Raw genomic sequence first — 24,252 nt, forward strand, 5'->3', positions numbered from 1 at the left:
AGCTAGGCTAGAGAAGATGCTGTAGCACTGCTTTTCCAGTGAAACAAGAATACATATTTGTATTTATACCTCCACAGCTGTCCCTAGCTCCATTTATTTGTAAAATTAAAATACTGGGTAATGAAAGAGACTTTAGATTCTCAGGCAGCAGGAAGTGAAATGAAAGCTGGCAGCCAGCTTTGTTTGCTTTCCCTGTGATGTCTCTGCTCTGGAAGAAGTGAGGAGTGAGGGAGGCCACCAGGGCCAGGGTTTGCCCTGTGGAGTGTGAGCTGTCTGAGTGCCCTCCCAGCACCGTCCTGCATACGTTCAGCTCACAGAGGCCACCCTCTCCCCAGGGAAGACAAGAGTGAGATGGATATGGTTCTGTCTCTCTCATTTGAGTTAACATGCTCCTATTTCCATGGAAGAATAGTGAGCCAGCAAGGCTCACTATTGGTGATGGTGTCTACCATCACTGACACCAGGGCTCCCGGGGTCTGACAGCATCACGACCCTCCTGCACTCCTTCTCTGCAAAGCCAGCCACTAAGAAAAGGGGAAGAAAGGAAGGAACAAGGGCAAGTTTAACCTTCTTTGTGTAGCACCTTTCAAGTTTGTATAATGACATTTACTAATGCTTCCCACATATTTCTGACTCAAAAGAGGCTGGAGTAGAGGTCAGACTTTGTAGGTCACCAATAAAAAAACCCAAAGCCCTGCTCCAGAGCTACCCACTGACTTGTGATGCTGGGCAGCACCCCTTCTACCCCCTGTGCCTCTTCTGCCCGGAGATGCCCACTTGCCTCCAGGAAGTCTGGAGGGATGACAGCAACGCTCCTGTGGGACAAGAGCATCTTGGATTCACTGAGTGGCAGCTCTGAGTGAATCTGGACTGTCACGGGTGAAACTGGGCTGAGTTCTTACTCCAGAACCCTCTCTGCCCATCATTTCGATCTTCCTCACGCTTGTGTGCTTCCTGGTAGAAACACAAGGTGGCACTGAGTCAGCAGGACCTTGGCTGATGATTGCCTCTGCATTTCTTTCTGTTTATATGCAATTATGGCAATTTTCAAGATCTTCTGTGGGTAGGCTGCAATCTCCCATTTCTCCCATCTTCCTGTGAGGACCGCACCGCTGACCACCCTGACACACGCGCTGCAGGAGTTACTGTAGAGTCTCTTCATGTAATGTACTGACAATTTTATTAGGAAGCATAGTGCCGGAGTAACCTAGCAAATTGCCCGTCTCAAGGACTAAGAAGAGCTGTAAGAATTTACCTCAGAGTCTCTGTAAGAAAAAAAACCCAACAGTACGAGAAAATCAAAAGAAATAGGAAGCAGGCTCCAGGAACGCCAGGATCACCACCTGAACGGTGATCTACCATCGGGCCCAGGTTCCTCTTCCCTGAAGATATTTCTGCTGGAGAGGGAGCCCAGTGCTGCCCATCTCAGCTCCCTGCACAATGGATGCGCCTTGTGAGTTCTACTCTTTCCAAGGAGCAAGCAGCAAGTCATTATCAAACGAGAAAGAGCAGTAGCCTGATCACAGGGCACTGGAAAACAAAGGCTTGCCCGGTGCCTGCTGATGTACAGCAGTGCCGAAGCAGCAGCCGCACATTGCCCCTTTCGCTTCACTGCCCAACCGGCGAAGCTGGGGTTTGCCTTCCTACAGCATCTGGGCCTGCAAAGCTGAGATAAGTGCGGTGCTCACCGCGGAGGAATAGCTCTGGCACGTAGAGGTGGGAGGTGGGCAGCAGCCCCGGGGTCTGTCCCCAGGTTCTTTGCATCAGGCCATGGGCAACATATGTTCTCCGCCCGGAAACTTGCATACGTGCAAGGTGAGGACGATGCACGCTTCTTGCTGTGGGCAGCACAGCCGTGACATAGCACTGGGTGATAAAAAGTGCTGGGTGATGCGGCATGCCAATAGGTGAAATACGTAATTCCACTGCAGTTTGGCTGTCTGATTGAAAGGGTTTGTCTGCCTGCCTGCAGGGTGAATGTCATCTCGTGTGACACAGCTTGTGCAATGTGTTACCGAGAAGACATCCCCTCATACAAAAATTTCACTCTTATTCTTTTTTTGGCATCTCCCTTAATTTACAAGCAGATCACTGAGACGGCAGAACTAAAGAACAGAAAATCTTTCAACTGGAAGATGCTACAAAAGTGTAAACGTAACTTTCATTTAATTTACCTTTCTCTTCTTATATTACTGCCCAGCCAGAAGCCTTCTGCTTTTTCCCCTTACACCAAGAACAGCAGTGCCCACAAAAGCAGCTTGCTGTTTCTTTGTAGTGGCCTTGGGCAGCTCTCTGTGGGTTCAGGGCAGTGTTGGCACCCAGCGTGTCCCCCCATCCCTTCTGCTTCCCCCCCATCCCCTCGGTAGCCCCCTGCCCACAGCATGTTGTATTTACCCTTGGCATTCCCCAGCAGCCACATTGCCCTGCTGTAGCTGCATGACCTACATTGTTTTCTACTGTCCATGAGCTGAATGGGGCCAGGCCAGTAGAGAGCACAGGCTTGGAAGCACTTTAAATGAGGCAGTCTGGGATGGAAATGCTGCAGGTAAGGGATAAGTAAACAAACCCAATCCTTATGCCAAGGTCCTCTGCTCCTTAATTGCCCAGAGGCAGTCCAGCAGCCCCAGCTCAGCTCTCAGAAGAGCTGTGCACTGCACATGACTAGTAATTAAATATACATTTCTGGGCTATGTGAGAGGAGGAGGCTGTGCAGAGCAGCAAGCTCTTTTGTGACCAGCAGTGCCCATGTCCCCTCCTTGCTGCCAGGCCTTCACTATGCAACATGCCTTCCTCTTAAACCTGGGCCTAGGGTGGAACCACATGTGTAACACGAGCAGAGTGCTGAGATACCCCATGGATGCAGGTTTTCCCTGCTCTGTGCTTGTGTGGGATCGGTCCTTTAAAAACCCATTGGGAGCAAGCACACTCCTAGATCTGTGCTCGACTGCAGCAGGAGAAGCAGGGGACAGGCTGAGGAGGAGCACGCTGACCACCAGGCACAGCTGCAGGGCAGACAGAGGGAAGGGAGCCGGACTGCACGGTGTGACATTGCCTTCAGCTTCATCTCCTTGGTCAGCTGGGAGTGCTCCAGGGATCCGCCTGAGCATGTTACTGAAGCAGTTTAAGATCAAGGAGGCAAAGTTTAGTTTGGATGTCAGTAGGAAGTTCTTCACAGAGTGAGTGTTGAGGAGCTGGAACAGGCTGCCTGGAGAGGCTGTGGATGCCCTGTCCCTGGAGGTGTTCAGGACCATGTTGGATGGGGCCCTGGGCAACCTGGTCTAGTATTAGATGTGGAGGCTGGTGGCCCTGCCTGGAGCAGGGGGCTTGGAACTTGATGATCCTTGGGGTCCCTTCCAACCCAAACCATTCTATGATTCTATGATTCTGTGGCGCAATCTCTCTTGTACAAGGAAATATAGTATCTGTCTGTAATTGCAGCGTATGTGCCCACGCAAGCTTGCGGGTACCAGCAGTGCAAAGCACAAAGTAAGGCAGCTGCCCAGATGCATGCTTTGGACTTACACCACGGATGTGTGCAGTCCTCTGCATCTTCACTTGCATGGCTTACTTCTAAGCAGGGCACTAAGCCGTTGCTTTGCACAAAACCAGTTTGCCTTGATGTTTGAAAGAGCACAAAGTGGAAGGGCTTGCAGCTGGTCCTGGCCATTGCCATGAGCTTTCCAGCCTGTGCTCGGACAAAGGGGCGTGTGGCTGTGCCTCCAGGAGGAAACTCATGCCTTTACTCAGGCTTTCTCTGCAGCCTTTGTGGTAATTAACTGACTGCGATCCCTTGTGCTCATGGTGCTCTGGTGGCAGATCAGTGCACACGGGAGCTCCTGTGGAGAATGGTCCCAGCACAGCACTGTGGTTGGGCTGCAGGATACGTGCAGCTGGTAACACTGGTCTCTCTGATGGAGAGCTCGTGGCTTAAGATAGTCAGGAGGAGAGCTGGGGACAAGATGAACCGATTGGACGTTGAGATTTTGGATTTGTAGGAGCCAAACAACAATATTTTTCTTGTGTTTTCAGGTTACTCATCAATCCCTCCTGTTTTTCTTTTTCCCTTTCTATTCTGCTTTAAGTCAATTTCTTAAGCAAAACATATTTTAAAGCAGTAAGGAAACGTTTTGTACGAAAAGATATAAAAATGAACTGTTTTGACATCTCCAGAACTCTCCCCTGATTTTCTGCAAATACTGTTCAACAAATTCAGTGCAGTTTCATCAATAGCTTTATTCTCTTAATCTGCTGCTGAAACACTATTATGTGCGAGCTCACTGACTGACTCGGAGAATAGTGACGTATTTCTTTTGGGAAGGGAAAAATGAGGAGTGCTGAGAAGAACTCAGGCAACCTCAGCCCCTTCCCCATCTGCCAGTGGCCCTTGGTGCTGCCCCAGAAGGTCAGTGTGCTTCTGGGCTCATCCCCACTAACTCTGGATGGCAGGTGGTCCCCCATCCCGGGCACATCCAGAAGAGGAATGGTGCTGACTCTGGGTGCTATTTTGATAACAATTTCTATTCCAACTTCTGTTCGTGCAGTGAACAGGTTGTGGCGTGTGGTTCCAGGTCGAGGAAATGGATTTCGCTTTACAGAATGTAACGGGAACTTCATCTACATGAAATCCTAATTGCATCCTTTGGCTTTAAGCAAGCGAAGCAAATTGCAAGCAAAGCAAGTGCTGTATATATTTAGAAATTGCAAATACCTTTCCATTTTAAGCCAAACGCTGGGAAGTGTTTATTAATCTTTCATTACCATATCTCATAATACATCAGGGATACCGTATTTGACCTCCCACCTGCAAAAACAGCCCAGCCCAGCCTGCTCCTCAGACTCCTGGAGCCAGGTGTGCAGTTGGACCCCTGGGTTTGCACTAGCGTAGTGATCTTCTCAGAGGGTCTGGAGGCACTGTGTAGTGCGGGGCAATGCTGTCAACCCCATTTCACATGGAGAGCCTCAACTTCAGAGGTGAGGGGCTTTGGAAGGCCATGCTGTGAGTCAGAGGCGGCACCCAACTCTTGGACTCGATCTGCAGTAGCACAGCTGCCCTTCATTGACAGCGCCATGAGTCAGAAAGCGCCTGTGCATATGGTTCCCAAAATAACTAGTAATCAGCAAAATTCACAGCCCTTTTACTCAGTCACTTCTCCTGAAAGGCTCTCGTTAGGCCAAATTCCCTTCTTCCCCTCCATTATACAAGTGCTGCTCCACTGAAGCTAATGGGTTTGTTTGGGTGTAAGACAGAACAAGATGCGCATTGTTGCATTCAGGAGGCATTCCATAGGTGCAAGGACTCGACCAATTACCATTATTTAGTTACAGGCACGTTAGTGTTTTGCAGATAATAAAACAAATCTTTCTCATTCAGCTTAGAACTAATCAACGCAACAAACCAGTTCGAAAGAGGGATGAACCAGTTTCAAGCTGGAGATGCGGTGTGGGAAGCTTTGGATATTTCCTTATGGGGCTATGCCAGGCCAAGCCATGAGCCATGAGCTACTCTCATAGAGCAGAAACGGCGCAGCTCTGATAGCTCCGCTGGGACTCATGGTCCTGCTGAGCTGCTGGGTTTGGCCCAGGCAGCCCATCACCTTCCAGTGCAAACGGACCTCTGTGCTTTGTAACACTTCGCCAAACCCAAATTCTTACAATTCTGCTATTTTCGTCTTTTCTCTCCTACTACTCACTATCGGTAAAAAGGTATGGGTTTTGCTGATGTTATCTGAACAATCAATAGGCACGCTTATTAAAGAAGTAGTAAAACTGGATCATTTGAAGAGCTTTTTAAGGTTCAGGAGAACTTTCTTCATTTACGGAAGGAAACCAAACCAAGTATACAAGTTGTATCATGGGGTTCAAGGAGGAAAAAGCCACTTGGCATCAGCCAGGGCTGTACTGGGCTTCCATGGAGGTTGATGTACTGACAGGCCCTTGACTTCTGTTTCTGGAGATGTCACTATATGCCTTTCAGAACTTTTGGTTTTGACTTGTTAATAAAGTACTAATTTCTGCTTTTTTTTACTTTTTATTTATATTTTTGGTATGTTATCAGTCTGATCTACTCCACTTTTAGGAAAAACATTAGAGAAAATGCTGAAAAAAAAAACTCTTCTGTAATGTTTACTCCTAAAAATGATGCATCTCTTACTTTCCTTTCTCTTTTAAGCAGTTGCTCTGGTCTGGTAGAGGACGGTGAGGTCTACGGTTAAAGTTCTATATAATGCACACGATATTAAAGCACACGACACTTCGTGGCTTTAGCACAGTCCACCTCCTGGGCTGCTCTGTCTGAGTAATAAAAGCTAGGAGCTGCTCTGCAAAACAAGCAGAATACCTAATGTTGGAGTAATACACACTGCATGCTCGTCAGCCCGGGAGCACGGGCTAGGTTAGCATGGAAGGGGTTAATGCAGTCATTTCTCCTCCCGCAGTCCCTGCCGGGTGGATGAAAATGAATCACATTTCATTCTGCTCTCAGTCAGCCGAGATTGCTCTATAATTTTGTTTTTAGTCATTCGTGACTGAGACCTTCTCTGGCAAATTTAGTCACCGAATGTTTTTGCTGTTTAGCCCCAGTCATTTGAAATCTCGAGGGAGAGTGGGTTTCGTATTGCGACAGCTGAGAGATGAGCAAGGGGAAAGCTGATGGATGTTGATAGTTCAGGCTGATGATACTCAGTATCGTTTCCATATCCCACATGGCCAGGCAGTGATACTCAATTCATTTATTCATGATCATATACAAAGGATTTTAGTCTTCAACATCATAATAGCTTCTGACCTTAAAGGGACACAGTCAAGTACTTTTTGGGCCAGAATTTAACCTACTCTAGAAATCGCTATCTGCTAAGAGTGAGATATAATAATACCTGTGCCCGTTGCCATTTATCTTGCTGCTTCCATGCATTACATCCACATTACTAGCGAAACAAATTTCGTGACCATTAGGAGGGATGGAAGTTTAATTTTCCCTGTTTATAAAAGGAGAAACTGAGGCACAAAGGGGTAGAGCCACTTGCCACATACAGAGTCAGAGACAAAATTACATGTGGGATTGCGGTCTTCTCTCCCAGTAATGAACAGGCAAGCCATGTTTTACACGTACTAAATAGTTCATTTGTTTTGTTAATCCAGACTTGACTTAACTCTTAAATGAGAGTTTTAGAAGGAACTCACTTTTATTGGCTGTGCTTTCGCAACAGCTGCAAAGAACTATTTCCACCTATTTCCACCATTTCACATGTTTTCTCAATGGCATTGACAACGCTTCTGGGACTCATAGAGGAAACCAAATAAATCTGAGCCATGCCAGCGTTTCTGGTCCAGTCAGGGAGAGGTGGATGGGATGAGACTGAGCTGGAGCGAGCCTGGAAGGCAGTGGCAGGCAGAGGCATGCGCTGCTGCCCATGGGCTCGTGTGTGCAGGGCACAATGGCAATCAGCCTGATGAGAGGCGCTTTGTTCCCCATTTTCCAAGGGGGAGTTGCAAGCGCTGGAGAGTCATGCAGCCTCTCTAAATGGGGCCGCAGCTCGCTCATCACGATCAGGAAATAAGGCTGCAGTGCGACTGCAAAGGGCTGTGGCAGAGCTGAGGCATCCAGTAGTGCGAGTGTGGTGAGACCCTGTGGTTTCTGTGGAATGGTGCTGGCTGTTGACAATAGGAGCTGATGGAGAAGGCATTTCCATGAAGTTAATGGCTGGCTGGTGGAGCCTAGGGCCCGAGGCCATTATTACCATTGTAAGTTCTGGAAATATAAAAATGCAGAAGGAAAAAAAAAAAAGAAAGAAAGAAAATTGCCTTTTTATATATCAGAGAGTTTAAAGTTGAGCTGCCTGTTGCCATGGCTACAATATTCAGTTGGCAGTCTTTAGTTATTTAAGACCAAGGGCTGATCTTGCTGAATCAAGGAACTCAACGGACACACGTGCCCCAGCCTCAGCGGGGAAAGGAGGAAAGCAGGGCGGTGGGAGGGGACGAGGGCTGCTCCCACCGGTGGCCGAGGAGCAGAGCGGTGCTGAGCCCCCCAGCGGGGCATGCCACAGTGATCCTGCATCCCACAGCACAGGCACCAGCAGAGGGGGGTGGCTGGGGGGGAGGCTGATAGCCCACAGCATCCCGCACTGGAAGCACTGTCTTGCAAAAACGTGGGGCTCGACGTGCGCTTCGATGCCATTGTTCTGTTTCTCCATTTGCCCAAGAAGAACCAGAAAGATTTCACACTCTCTACAGAAGGGGACTGCATAAAGAAGAGCCACAGCAGATTCTGAGGTCAGAGGCAGCAGCATGGACACCCTGTGCAGCAGCCCCCCCCCAGCTCTGCCTCACCAAGAGCTGCCGTTCAGCACAGGCAGCAAGAATAATACGGGTCTGGAAGCAGCACCAAGAAACAAATATATTACAGCTGCAGAACCAACTTAGCCACATCAGAATCTGAGTTGAAAACATTTGGGTTGTGCCTGTCTCCTGAAGTGTAGCTGTGTATCTGTCTGTCTGTCTGTCTCTGTCAACACATTACCTCGCAGATGGGCACAGGGATGCGTAAGGCTGGCGTGTCCCCATGCCGTGTGGCAATGCCCAGAGTTTGTCTGTGGATCTCTGTCCTCAAAAATTCATCTTGCAGGCTGATCCTAGGGATATTCATACAGTTTCCTGCATGTGCGTGCTGGCTCTCTCCCTGGTTTTCTGATATATTCTATGCATTCCTTGTTGCCTCAAGAATAATGATGGTCATGTGTCCCCGGTGAGAAATCTGCTTTTCATGTGCTGTGGTCGCTGGATTTTCGTGCTGGCAGGAGGAGCAGAGCTGGCCCCACATCAGCCTCGGAGCTTCTGCTGCCCCCAAGTGAGGCCAGATAAGAGTGCCCCATAGCGAGACGGAGACAGGATGGCTTTATCAGGGAGGAACATGAACCAAATAAAAGCTTTGGGATGTCACTTCAAACGAAAGATGCCATTAGCAGCCCTCTTTATGTTTGGTTGAATGGGTGGTCAGGCATTTTATTAATGTCCCGAGCAAGGAATAGGGAATGGCTGCCTGCATGTGGTTAGTAAATAGCGCAGGGAGACTACGTTAGTGGGAGGCTAAAGGCTTCAGGAGGGGAAAGAGTGGTTTCCAGAAAAGCTAAGCACCCCCAAGTGACCAAGGAGAGAAGGCTTGTCTCTGCAGGGAGAGCTGCCCTGGGATAGGAGGGAGAGGCTCTCCAGGAGCTGGCTGCATCCTGTTCACCACCATCACTCACACCAGCATCACTCCATGCCTCCTGCCAGCTCCTCTCCCCAGCACTGAGCCCTCACTCACCCCTTGGCCCCAACCCTGCCTCAGTGGAGCTCTCCCCCGTGGCAGTAGCATGAAATACCCCCCAAGCTTCCAGCTCCAGGGCTCAGACTGCATGCAGAGAGCCCCAAAGCCTGGGGAAGAACAAGGGAGCTCTCGCGCTTCCTCCCTCCTCCCAGGACTCTGCTTTCAGGCTGCGTTAGCCGCAGCTCCCAGCATTTCTGCTCACATTTCTCTGCTTTCCGATGGTGCAGGGTCCATTCACACAAATACGTTTGCTAGGAAGCAGGAAAGGGTTGATTTCCCCATTCCTTAAATCAAAACAACTGGCATTGAGAAATATTGAATTTTTACTGAAGATGGACGATGCAGTTGAATCTCCTTTTATAAATGAGTTATTTTTTGTGGAGCGCCGCTGCTGTTGCGTGTGAATCTTAAGACACACAGACTGCAAAATAACATTGTTTGGACCCGCGTCTGCTAGTGACAAAGCTGCCCAGAGTCACTGGGTGAGGTCCTTTCCCTGCATCAGTTCTGTGCCTCTCCCAGCCAGGGAAGCTCAGCTCGCTGTGCAGTGCGCTGGGAGGACGGGTGCTTGCTGCAGGCCTCCACTGCTTTCCAGCCGCCCCTTCATCACCGCTGCCCACGCTGCAGAGAGCTGGATTTGCCAGACCGAGGTCACCCCCGAACTCCAGCAAGGCCCAGAGCGTTGGCTGGGGCACAGGCGCCGGGAGCAGAGCTGCAGGCTGTGCCTCCTGCACCCAGCACCCTGTGCTTCCTCCTGCCGCACCTGGTGTGTTCCTTTGCACTCCTCGCTGATATTGCCTTTCAGAGAGAAAGCGGTGCACCCCTGGCTATGGCACACGGAACACACGGAAGTGTTCTGTCATTAGCGCTTCTAAAAGCCAACGTAATACGAGGAATAATTAAATAATGACAGTTGGTGATAGTTCAGGAGGTTTTGTGGACTTTCTGTACATCTTTGGAGCGAAATGTTTTGTCCTCTTCCACCTGATGTGGACAACAGGTACATTATACCCAGCACACTGAATTCCCTGCTCCTAATGTGTGACTCAGTGCACCGCATTGGTATATCTTCTCCCATCTGCATAGAAATTTTATATAATTTACATATGGATAGCTAATCCCTTCTCTCCTCGTGTCCCAATCCCAAATTTCCTTTTCCTCTTTGTCTCCCTTCTTCCCTCCTTCCTTTTTCCCTGAGCTGTCAGTATTAATGAACACAGAAACGTCTTTATCTAACCTCTCATGACATCTCCTGCATCTGAACTCCTCGCTAATGGCTTATGGGAACCTTCCATTGATTGGGTTAATAGAGAATAAAATTGCCTCGTAGCTGGGTTTCACTTTGATTTTAAAATTATGCCCCTTGTCCCCATCTCTGGGGAGGAGCTGTTAGCTCTTGGATTGTTCCAGTCTTGGTGTGGCTACTGTTGCCTTTTCTAACTGCTGCCCCATTTGGAGCTGTGGAGAGAGGAGAGGAAATTAATCAAATCCCTAATGGAAAGATGTGGAATTTCTGTGAAGATAATGAAAATCACTTGAACAGAGGAAATATCGTGAAGGGAACTATGCATACATTGTAAATGTTACTGAGAGAGTGCGAGCGTGGATGACTGGCTTGCTGCGTTCAACCGCTCGTATTAAGAAACCTGCCATTTCTCCATCGTTCTTCAGGTCTTACAGCAAATGAAGGCCGTCATCTTCGTGTGACTTCTCTGTTACCTCGTTTTTGTAAAAGCATTCAAGAAGTGTAAAATGTTGCCTGGCTCTGCTGCCACCCATTGGAATCACGCGGTGCTGTGTGCGCGGCTCAGGCAGCGTTTGTGGGGACGCGTGTGTCGGCCTCAACCTCTTTCGAGCTCTTTGCAGTGCCCGCAGTGGGCATCTCCTGCCACTGGTCATTGCGGCAGTGGATGGACATGGACTTAATTCTGGTCACCAAAACAAACTGCTGAAGAAGTGCCCAGCTGGCAAAATAGTCGGTAGCACCTGTGAGATCTCTTTGAGATCTATTTTCTCTGCCTAACTTCATCACTGCCCTCGTGTCTAGTCATTGGCAGCTTTGTCACGATCCTGGGTGGTAACGATACCATCATTTCTTCTAGTAAACATACATTCCCAAAGAGACCACGGGTGCTTTGCCAGTATGTGTGACGACAGCCACTGCTCCCTGGCTGTGGAGCAGCTGTTTGGAGGCACAGGTGAAAGACAGGTGGACACAGGAAGAGAGGAACAGCACTGTGTTATATAGATGAGGTGAAGGATGGGTATTTCACGGTGATGAGAAGTGATTCTCAAATGCAAATTTGATCAGGCAAACACGATGAATACCACATCATGGCACAAGGCTCTCCAGTGGCAGCAGTAATTAGGGATATTGGCATTTTAATCTTTTTCAAAGCATTGCTAGGAGCACAGCTCCCTTTCATTTTGTCAAGGCATTGGTTCTGCACCAACACTGGGGGAAAAGATCTCCCCAGGAACAACAAATACCATTTTCTGAGGCGCTTTGCCTCTTCGACTGTTCTCTCTTCCACAGACCAGTGAGGCCTGCTGCTAATTAGGTAATGAGGTTTGACAAAATCTCAGCACAGAGGGATATGGCTGCAGGTTTCTGCCTCAGTTTTCAATTATTATTTATCTGAGCAAAACAGCTCCTCTGTTACATTGTAGTTGTTCACGGGATAATTTTTCAAGTGGGCACTTTAGCTAATATGCCATAATGGCCCAGAAATGCAGACTGAGCCTCCCAGAAGGGTTAGATGTTTATGGTAGTTACCTGTAGCAGCTCCAGCTCTTGGACTCATTCCACTGCCATGCCTCTTTTCAGACTGGTTCTGGGCGGATAGTGACAGCCATCACAACACCCACCCCTTTTTGCTCAGGAATGATTTCCTGCTATTGATACAGGCGCTTCGCCTCCCTGCTATTAATTTGCTGCAGATGAAGACCCCTCTTTGATAGCAGAGAGCCTGCCCTGGTGACAGCACTCATATCCCGAGCAGCACAAGGCCCTTCTGAAAACAATTTGTGACATCTTTTGTCACTACTGATTGTACCCAGGCTCCCCCAGGACACAGCTTGAAAATGCTCTCAAGCCTTTTTCTCTGCAGGTGAGCATCTTGGAGCTTGGGACACCCTCACCTACTGCTGCGAGAGAGAACAGAGGCTGAGATCAGATAACTGCTTTTCCGTGATAGCTTGGCGTAGACGTCAACACAAGCACTGAAGAATATACCATTACAGTCCTGATTTGGGCTATACTGCTCATGATTTTCTCCTGCATGTCATTTACGCTCTTCTTATCCATTGCTGGTGCTGATGGGGGTATGAATCACATTACTGCAGCTGGTAATTTTAGAAACAGTGCCTAGGAATGGCGCTAAATATAGAAGGGTGATGGAAAGGCCTTCCTCTTATCAGGCAGTAATGTAGGTTCTTGGCATCTCATAGACACCAGTTGTATCATTCCTGATTTAAGGCGGTGGAGAACCTTTGATGGAGCCATGCCTGTCCACCACAGAGCAGAGGGCTGGCCGAAGCCAGCGGTAGATGAAGCAGAACGAGAGGTGTCCCAGAGCCAGGTAGCACACAGCAGTTCGTCAGCCAGGACGCTGGTGATGAGCACTGCCACTGAAGGTTTAATGTGAGACCTGTCCTGCGCTATTTACAGGGGATCTTGAGGCTGCACAGGGACAAAGAAATGCTTATGTATTGTATCCACACGCTGAGGGGTAAGAAACACAACCAGCAGTGGGTGGAGATGGGGAGAAGAATGATGGACAGTGCAGACTTCTGGGAAGGAAGTATGGGTACAAGCTTCCCTGGAAGGAAGAATTAAAAACACTGTTCGAGGCCCTACAAACAAAACTACCACGTGGATCATGCCTGACCGCTCTGCTATGAGCCCTTTAGTCACCACAGGAGTATGTTCTTGCGAGTCATCTGTCTACAAGCGAGGCTGGCTGGGGAATTATTGTTTCCCCATAATTTGTGGTTTTGTCTAGAATTCTCATTTTTCAGATTTCCCCCCTAAGATCCAACATACTTTACTTTGCCAAGTACAGCTAAGCATCAGCATTTTATACTGAAAATACAAAGAAATTACACAAAATATCTGTTTTATTTATGTCCATTCCCAAAATGGTTTTCTGCCCCAAAATTGTCAGTGGGAATATTTCCACCAGTTCCATTTATACCAGCAGAATAGCAAAACAAAACCAAGAGTCCAATATCCATCGCCATGCAAATGATGTTTATGGCATCTTGCAGCCCTGTGATAACAAGACTTGTAACATTCTTGTACGTGGAAAAGGAAAAGAAATGGGATGTGGGTTTGTGTGTGGCGGGTGACAGAGAGGAGAGCCTCCACAGAAAGGGCCTTCCAGAAAGGAGCTTTCATCATCTTCCAAATTGAAAAGAGTTTGTATATCAACCGTAGGTCAGGGGCCCAATTTCCATGCCAGTAACAAAGGAATCCTGCGTGCCAGTGCAGGAGGAAATTTACAGGTCGATGCCAGAGAGCTTTTCCATGAATCACTCTACAAAAAAGAAAAAAAAAGTGCTCATACTGACCTAAAAGCAAGTGCTTTTTTTGCCTAAATTAGCCCAGAAGAGAGCTTAGCTTGCCTGCCGGTGGAAAAGGACCTGCTCAGAAAATCCCTTGTAGCTGCCCTTGGAGAAAAAGAATGACAGAACCAGGCTTTTCAATCCCAGACCAATTAGTAAGGTAAAAAAAAAATGTCCTATGAGAATTAAAAATTAAAACCAACAAGACAACAGTGTAAAAAATGAAAGAAATGAATAAAAACAATTAGCAGAGATGGAAAAGAAAAGAGATGGGAATGATATAAATCGAACCTATTATAAGGCAGTAATGACATTTGAAAACCTAATTTTTACATTGTCAAACCATTTTGATTAAGTGTTAAATGCGCTCTTATGAACTTGGCATGCATTGTGCAAGAGCAGTAATTTCTGCCTTTATCTCTTAAAGGTGCTTGGGTGCTGAAGGGAGCAGGCAGAGCTCCCCAGTTATCTGCACACCCTTCCCTCCCTCTGTATGTGCCAGGAGACCCAGCCCTGCACTGTAATGGCTGTTCCACGCAGAGAAATGGTGAAGGCATTGGGTGCTGATGAGAAAAACATGTGTCTTCACGAGTAGGAAACTTTTGTCCTTTTTTTCTTTTTTTTTCTTCCCCTACTTTTTTTTTTCTTCTTCGAAAATGGAATAAGCAAAATAATTGAAAGAGAGAAAATTGACTTTTTTATTGCTTTTTAAGTGCTTAACATGAAGTTTCATCCCGCAAAATTATTGTTATTTTTATCTTGAGCTGCGTCGTTCCTGCTTCTCCTTAAAGAAGACATTTCTCCAGTTCAGGATGCCAGCTGCAAGGAGCCGCGCTGAGAATGACAATGGCCTATGCAAATACAATGCATCAGCTACATAGCCTGCCGAAGCTGAGCCACCAGCACACACTGCAGCAGGAGGCAAGGCCTGGGCTTGAGCGGTGCAGGAGTCAGTTGGTATCAAGGGGGAGAATGGAGGAAGGCCACTGAGAAAACAGGACTTTCCGTCAAGAAAAATGGAATAAAAAAGAATTATTTTCCTTGAAAAGTGAGAAAGGGGGCATTTTGTAGGTAGGAATAAGTATATGGCAAGTTGGATTCTTCCTGGGTCCTGCGCACTCCTCAGCTCCATCCACAGGATATTGATGGAGTTGGAAATGATAAGTCTAGGTTTAGTGGCAGACTGCAGGAACGTGATGAGCCATCCAACCCTGAGCTGTCCAGCGTGCTGGTCCACATGCAGCAGTAGGTAACCGAGGTACCACGGCCTGAACAATAGGTATCGAATATGCTGACTTCTAGATGAACCTCACAACCAAGCATTATATGACATTAGTATCTGATCATTAGTGAAATACGTAGCTTAGGTAAAATGTCTCATCAGCAAGAGGTGTAGCTTAGATAAAACATTATGAGAATGTATTAACCTTTCCCTGTTTAGAAGCGTGGTATCAAGGCCTGGTACACAAACTCCCCTGGCTCCTCCTGGCAAGGGATGGTATTTGGGCAATTGGTGATGCATCTTTCTTAACCACTCTAGGTAATCTTCTGTAGTAATGATTACGTGCGTTACCTTGTTCTGTTTTATTCTTGCTGTATCATTTCACTACTTCAATGCTTTAAACGTGAGTAAAGACAATCTCATGCCTTTAATTTGGTGCATGCGTCCTTTGTGCTGACCCTGTCCATTGGCAAAACAGAAACTCCGTGCTATTCCCCAGCATCTGCAGATCAGCAAGTCCCAGTAACTAGGGCAGGAACATATAGGTATCAAGACCAAGGGCAACAAACATATGAAAGGTATAACACAGAAACTAAATTGGGCTTGAGAGGGTGGCACATCTGGAAATTATGGTGCAGAGAGAATCTCTGCTTTGGCAGGGTGCAAAGTATTTTTACAGAAACATTGCACCCCTCAGGATAAAAGATTTGATCGCATCTCAGTTGGTGCCAACCTGACATAGAAGAGAAATTATACATTACAAAATGCTAAAAGACAGCTACAGGGAAGGAGTCAGACGAGGGGACAGAGAAACAAAAATAAATCAGAAACGTTGTACAGAAAAGAGACTGAAGGTGAAGTTAGAATGTAGGAGAACTTTTGGAAGTTAACGATTTTAGAAAGAAACAAACATTGAAGAAAAAAAGGTGGAAAATAAAAAGTCAGGACATAAAAACAGGCAGCATGGTCAGTGTCTTTTATATCAATTTTTTACTGCCCCTTTTTAGCTGCCCTAGGAGCAGTCCGTAAACCATAGCATTTGTTATAGGGATGGTGTCAAAAGCTGAGAACCTCTGCTGCGAATGCTACCACTGGGGATTCTCATGTTGAACTGACCTCCATTGCAATTGACACGTTCAATAAATTCAAAAAGATGGCAAAGAACGTGGGTGACAGGATGTATTTGGAACGTGAGTGTTCTTCTCTCATACATCCACACAGAAAGCAATGTGAATCCCTCATGCTACCAGCCACCATATTCTTACTGTAAGCTTTGTAAAACCCGATACTGAAGCCTGACATCTTGGCTCATGCGATTCTGTAAGTCTCTGCATTCTTTTTTTAAAGCGTCCTTTTCAAACCTGTCAGCCTGTGGAGGAAGACTTGGAGGCACAAATACGTGTAGACTCAAAGCCAAATAAATACTAGTTTTTTAACATGTCTTGATTGTCTGGGATTCCTGATTTTGTATTGTAGGAACACACACAATGTGTACAGTGGCCTTCTAGCTGCCAGCACCAAGAGAGAGGAGAACTTCTTACCACAGAATCATCTAGCTTGGAAAAACCTTCAAGATCACTGAGTCCAACCACCAACCCGACCTACCGAGTCCCACTGCTAACCCATGTCCCTTAGTGCCACATCCACGTGTCTCTTAAATACCTCCAGGGATGGGAACTGCACCATTGCCCTGGGCAGCTCCTTCCAATGCTTGACCACCTTCTCAGTGAATAAATTCTCCCTAATATCCAATCTAAACCTACCCTGACACAACTTGAGGCTATTTCCTCACATACTATCACTTGAGAAAAGAAAAAGAAACCGGCCCTTTCCCTGCTGCAACCTCATTTCAGGTCATTGCAGAGAGTGATGTGGCCTCCCTCAGCCTCCTCCAAACTAAACAACCCCAGTTCCCTCTGCCTATCCTCATATGTCTTGTTTTCTAGTCCCTTCACAAGCTTTTTTGCTCCTTCCCACACATGCTCAAGGAATTCAGCATTCTTGTAGTGAGGGGCTCAAAACCAAACACAGTATTTGAGGCTCTATCTCATCAGTGATACAAGGGGACAATCTCTCCCTTAGTCCTGCTGGCCACACTCTTTCTGATGCAGGCCAGGATGCCATCAGCCCTGTTAGAAATCGAGAATCTCAGCAAAGTGCATTTTTAGAAGATCTGTGCATCGTGATGTGAATTGTGTGGCCTTGATCAACCTCTAATTTGTACTAAGTACCTCACAGAAGTGAGCTAATACAATTGAATTTTACAAAGCTTAGCCAGCTTTTATTACATGTAAATTTATTCCTCATGTTTAATATTTATCATATTTATCTGCTTCTGTTTTTTAATGCAGCAGATTGCTGGGAGAGAGCATCCATTAAGTCCCTTAGAAACTGGATATGAGTCAGCAGTGCCAAGAAGGACCATGAAATCGAGGACTCTGGATCAAAAAAGCCACGCTGAGGTTCCATTTGATAATTCTTTTCACGATGCAATGAAAGGAGCAGCAGCAATTCAGTAAGTCAGAAGGAGGAAATCAGTCAGCTGGATCGTACGTTGCAGGAAAATAGTAGCAAGACAGTTTTTGTAGTGATAGTAAAACCTTTCTGGTATGCTTCCAGGTGCTGCAGCCACCCTTGTTGGCAATGTAGATGCAGTAAAATGTATGATTTGAAACAAGACGAGAACTTGCATCAAGAAGAGTTGATGCCTTTGAACAAGGCCACTAAAGCATAGCTAGGATCGCTCTGATAGCCATCTGCTCTACAGGTACCAGGTAGTCCTGTGGGCTCACTGCAAACAACAGTGGAACTGAGAATTCACTGAGAGTTAGGATTTATTTGCCCTTCTCTGGTTATCTCCTGCTCCTGTATTTCTGCCTTGCTTCAGAACTTGCTGCTTGTTTCTCCAATGCGATGCTACAGTTTTTCTCCAGCTGTGCTCTAGGAATACAGATCAAACCAGTGCTTTAGCAGGGCATAAGAAATGCGAGTACAGAGCGTGCTAAGCCTTCTGCAGGCACTGGTGCAGATTCTCTGCTCCAGCCCTGGGAGAAGCTTTGCTCTGCAGCCACAGCTGCTGCAGCCTGGTGCTGCATCCCGTACCAGGGACGGGGCTGTGACGCAGAGCCGCAGCAGAGCAACCACTGCTCAGTCTGGTCTCCATGAAGCATGCAGTGTTTAATCCATCCGTGGTTTCTGTTTGCAGAGAAATGGCGAACGGAGTCTGCAGCTTCTGCTAATGTGCCCATTTCCACTCAGAGTTTATGTACTGTGGAAAATTTAGAAGGACGGACAAGCAGAGGCTGAAAGGTTGAGTTATTTCCAGAACCAAACCTTGGGAAGAAGCAGATTTCACATGGTTATTCAGGTCTTTGTCATCCGCATAAGCTCTCAGCCTGTTTTCAGGTTCTGGTAGCTGAAGAGACCATATTGAGGAGGGATGCAGGGCTAGCAATACGAACCGGTAGAAGTCCAGATGCTCAGATTCAGCACGCAGGAGGAGAGTGTGGACACTTGCACACCTGCCTCGGTGTGTGTGCTTGCTTAGAGTAAACCAGCTGACCAGATGTTCTGACTTCTACCACCCTCCAGGTTCTTGTTAACCTTTAAGTTTTTCTGCCTCCCTCTCCAGCCTCCAAGCTGTGTGATTACCACCCTCACAGCTGTACTGTGGGATAGCTGAGGTGAACAGGATCCTGGCTGCTGATCTCCTTGTCAGGCCCTCCATGAGGGCTGCCTGCAGACCCTGGCGGTGCCGGTCACTGGTACCCCTCAGCTCCCAGTTCTTTCACTGGTGCGGAGTGCACAGTGTGGGTCCTGTGGCCTGGAGCAGCAGAGGAACAGCATCTATCAGGAGTGCATTGGACTTGAAGGATTTGTCATTACTGAAGGGGACAATGCAAGCTTTGGAGGTAGGCTGGGAAAGGGAGAGGGAACGAGCCTTAGGAAAGAGAAAAGGAAAACTAAATGAACAGCATGATCAGATTCCACCTTGTAGGACAAACTGCTGCTAGGCATTCTCAGACTCTGCAACTTCATAAGTTTTGTGGGAAGAAAGAATTCAAAGTTGGTAGAAAAAAAAGTGCTTTTAAATGCTGTGTAGCAGTCACACGAGATTTATCAGTCTGGTTTCCTGCTGCCTGGTCAGCCCTGGTGCTGGATTTGATGTTCTTGGCTCCTCTGCCCGAGCAGAAGCTGGACAATCAGCTCTCCATTCAAATGCATTTCGAAGTCTACCAAGTGCCAGCTGAGGAAGGCAGAAGAAAGGCGGTGTAGTCTACCTAATAAGATGGAAAAGGCAACAGTGAGTCTGGGTTTCTTACATTTCTGTCACTGACTCACTGCATGGTTTGGTATGGTTTTGTCTTTTGCTTCTTCACAGCATTCCTGTAAATATGGTGGGTGTATGTAAATAGCCTTGATTTGCTTGGATGGAAGCCATGCAAGAAGGGAATTTATAGGAACATATCATGACACTACAGTGCCTTAGCCAAACAACTGGGGAGACAAAGCTTCCCTAGAGCCACTGTGAGATATATTCATTTGCTCTTTGGCACAGCAGCTTCAAGCCCTGACATGGAGATGCCCCGGCCATGGCTGGCTCCCGCTGTGCTGCAAGAGGAATGTGAGAAGCAACCCAAGGATAGGGGCAGCGTCCTGCAGAGGGGGTTTGGAAGCAGGGAGGGAGATGTTTTCACCTTTCCCAGCTGAGGGAGATGTACTGCTAGAGACCACTTCTGCTGCAGAGGACCCTGGGTGGGTGAAGGTTACACGGTGACAGGTCCCGTTGTGTTGCTGACTTGCAGAATTTCTCTGGTTTTATTGTTCCTTTGGCTCCTTCTCCCAAAACCGGGTGGTAATCATGAAGTTCATCTTCATTTTAAATACAGAATTATGTTTCTAGCACCTCTGTTGCAGATCAAATATATATATATATATATAAATCTCAGATTCTTTTTTCAATGAAAGGAAAAATAAGAATCATCTGATTTTTTAGAAGAAAAGGCTCTCTAGTTTTTGGTGCTGTACCAATGACACTTGAAGGCCCGAGCCTAGCATTACAAAGTGGGTTCGTACTACCAGTATCTCAGATTATTAAAGATAGAAACTGGAAACCAATTAGGAGTTCATGTTGTTGTTTTTTCCCCTAATGTTCCACTCAGCTGGTCGGAGCGATAGCAGCCTGTTTAATTTCCTTTCCTCCTGCCTGTCAGTTCCACTGTCTGTTTTTTTTATTAGTAGCAGAAAGTTCCTGCCTTCGTGACATATTTGAGGGAGGGAAGTCCTCTGCCCACCGCCAGCGATTCTCCATCTTACTTTAAATAAAATGCAGAAGCCATTACAAATATATTTTTTGTTCACATCCCCACCTCGATAAAGCTTACATTTGCACAGGTATATAAGCATTTATGGGGGACCTATCGTACTTGAGATCCAGGTAGCCAGATGGGGCTATTCTCTACGGTTGCTCTATTCATTATCCCACTCTTTCTTGTCTTTTTTTCTCTCTGTCTTACCATCCCTTAGACATGCTCTGTCTTTCCTATCACTTCTCCTGCAGTGTTGCCATTCTCATGCCACCTCTGCTAACAACTGTGCCCTTTCTGCCTTCCCTGCAGCTGTGGCTTTGCACCACATCGTGTAGACTCCTTCTGGCTGCTGTGTTTCCATCTTTGCTCCTCTGCCGTACTCCTTCTGTCCTGTACCTCTCAATTTTTCTCTCTGCTTTTGTCTCCTGAAGCCTCATTCTTCTGTCTCCCAAGGGCTGCGTTCCCAGGAGAAGTTAAGTCGAATTGATCTGCCATTTAATTACCTGATGTGTTCATTGCCTGTGCTTGCTGTTTGCAAATAGGCCTGCCTGCAGGTCCCTGGGGGAGGTGAGGTTGTGTGGCGATGGGGGAGGCGGGTAGATGGGCTGGCAGCAGCTCAGCCAGAAGGCAGCTTCCTCAGAAACAAAACACCTGCCAGTAACACCTGTGCTCGTAAATGTTTGCTGCCATCCTTTGTCAGGCCCCAGCGCTCAGAGAATGAACGTGTCTATTCCATGGCATCAAATCAAGGCAGCTTTCTGGCACGTGTGAAGGCTTCTAACTAGCGCTTAGACCCAGCTCACCATGCTCAGTGGAGAAATGCAAGCCAGGAGGCACACACCTCTGTAATTAAGGATGTGGGTGCGCGGTGAGTCCTCCTTTCAGCCCAGTAGTTTCTGCTCCAATGGGCCATGTCATTGCACCACCCCACAGCATGGATCATTTGCACAGAGGTGTGGACAAGGGAGGACCATGACTTTGTCTTGTTCTAAAACCTTTCACTCCAGAATTTCAAAGCTGTTGATTGCAACATCTGACTCCAGCCCCTATGGTCTGCCATGCAAGCAAATAAGGTTTCCTTTTCTCCATCTAAAGGGCACTAAAAGGTAATTGACTCATTCAGGAAAAAAAATTCTGGTTACGTTAGAGATGAAATCCATGTCTTCTGCTTCTAGAATACAGACTTGGTGTGCTTCTCTTGAAGAGATTTAAAGAGGAGCTATGGTAGGAGCAGTAACAGGCCCATTTAAGGGATGGATGTCTTTGCAGAACTGCTTCTATTAATTGCACTGGTTTGGATTTAACAATACTGAGTTGACAAAGAGATACAAAAAAATCAAACATCAAGACAATTGATCTTTCCAGGGAGGCATAATGAAGGATTTTTGCACTGAGTATGCAAAGATGTCCTGTCCTTTCCCCATATTTGTGTATGCTTACCTCACACATTTGCCACAGAAGGAAAATTGTGTGCTCCATCCCTCTACAAACACCCTGGAGGCTTTGCTTCACCTAAGTGTTGCAGCTGCATGCAAGCCCTAGGCTCTGAAGGCTTTGCCAATTAATAGACATTTTCCTCTCTCTTTAAATACCCTGTGTGATTTAGGCTTTAGGCAGCAAAGCATTTATGGAAAGAGCAGCCATTCACCAGCACCAGTCACACTGATTTTTGCTGCTTTCCTAACCACTGTCCACACTGACCCTTGCTGCTAGCAGAACGACAGGGAATAGATTATAACGCGTGCTTAAAAGAGAGCATTATGTCTGCTTCATATGACCAGACATAAGAAATGAAGGAAATAATTTAAAACTGAATAATGCATAAAAAACACAGAGGCAATCTGAATTAGCCATAGCAAGAGCTGGCCAGTTGTCTTCATTGCTTTGGTGAAGCAATTTGATTATTTTCTGTGCAGCATCTAGCTGATGGCACTGCAGACATTCTCAATTAGTATGGGTTTGGGCCCTTCTGGTGGGCAGGGCTGTGCACACAAAATCATATCTTTGTATTGTTTCTGATGGGTTTTAGGTGCGGGTATTCAACAGAAGAAATCCTATCGGTCTGGATTTGGCTATCTCCCTTCCTCAGACTCCATTTATGTCCTTAAAGGCCTTGAGCTTTCTCTGCTTTGTTCCTCTGTTCTCTTTCTCTCAGCACTCATTGTCAGCAAGCTCTTGCAGAAAGAAGCTGTTTTTTCGCCCTGCATGTGAAATGCGGCCCCTGTCCCATCTGGATCCCAGGAGTGCTGCTAGTCACCCCAGCCTGGCACAGGCTGCGCAGCACGGAGCGCAGCGTGGCTGCGTGCTGATGTTCCTGGGAGCTGTGGCCACGCGTGCCACAAGTCAGGATGTCCTCCTGGTAGCAGGCAAAGTTGGAGGACATCTTTTCTTCTTTCTCCTTCTACTGAGGACTACATCAGAACAAAAAGAGGGCAGTGTGTGGCATTGACAAAGGCTGACTTAGGAGATGCGTCAGAGGGAGATTTCTCAGGCTGTGGGTGAAGTGCAGAGCTTGCAGGGATTGCGTGCTGACTGCGGGGACATTTTGTTAAAGCAGAGCTGGCCGGGCCCGTCCTCCAGCCCTCCCGACTTGGAGCTTTATACGCAGAAGATGCGTCAGTTCAGTAAAGCACCTGGATTCAGAAGAGTGTTTAGGCTTCTGCCTCAGTCTCACTGGAATCAGTGGGATTTAAACACATCCTCAACCTTATTGATGTTCCTGAGCGTTCCTCTGAACTGGGCCTTTTACAAGAATACCCGTCCCTTGGACTTGTGTAAGTTTTGCCTTCTTGCGTGCTGCTCCTCGTGCACTACTGATGGAGCAATCTGTTGCCCATTAGTGCTGCAGATTAAGCCATTTTGCCTGAATCTCTGTTTTCAGCAGACATTTTAACTGCTCGTCTTCTATGATCTATTTCTTTGATTTCCGGCGCCTAGTTACAATATGACAGCAAATCTAGAGTAGGTTTAATAACTATTTATTCTGTCTCCTCAGGCACACGTTGACTGCAGGAGGTGGCATGAACTCAGTGTTGGCATTAAGCTACAGCAGTGACGGCCACCCTACAAAACAAAGCAGAGAGGCAGAGAATAAGAAATTTCCAGTTGCAAACTGTCATCACATGGATGTGAGAGACATGGATCACCTCAACTGGAGTTCCAATGACAGGGTCCACAGAAATACATTGGGGAGCATCGAGACTTTCAGCTGGTAGATGGGCTATTCTTGGCATTTTTCTGGAGGAGAAGGGGTACCATCCCTGGGCAACCTGATCTAGCTGTGGTGTCCCTGTTCACTGCAGGGGAGTTGGGTAGATGGCCTTCAGAGGTCCCTTCCAACTCTAAGGATTCTACAATCTCATGGTTAAGGGAATTAGTTTATCATGGGGAAGCACTGAGTGGGTGCCTCGGCTACAGAGCAGATCTCCAGGCAGCCCAGATGGTGTCTGTGAGTACACTTTCAACCCAGAGTTACCAGGCTGCCAGCCTGGGATGTGGGTTTGCATTGGACTGATACGTGGAAGGGACATCGGACTCTATGGGGCTTTTGGTGGAGGCTGTTTGTCCTTCCTCCTCACTGTGGAGATTAGGGCCTTTGTGAGCATTACTAACAGATCAGTTCATGTGGTTAGGCGCTCCACATTTGTCACTCCACACTTGTCACTCCTTGTTTGCCACCCTGTCTGTTACATTGTCATTCCTTTTTGGCCCCTGGCAGGAAGTTAGGAAGTTTTCCTCTGGGAGCTGGTTTTCATGCTAGCTCCCTGGAAAGCAGTGAATATGCACAGCTCATCTCCTGTTGCCTAGAGCCTGCCCGTCCTCTCTGAGGCTGGGTTTTTCTGTGCTGAGGA

The sequence above is a fragment of the Numida meleagris genome, chromosome 11 (genome assembly GCF_002078875.1).
Source record: "Numida meleagris isolate 19003 breed g44 Domestic line chromosome 11, NumMel1.0, whole genome shotgun sequence".
NCBI classification, from domain to species: domain Eukaryota; kingdom Metazoa; phylum Chordata; class Aves; order Galliformes; family Numididae; genus Numida; species Numida meleagris.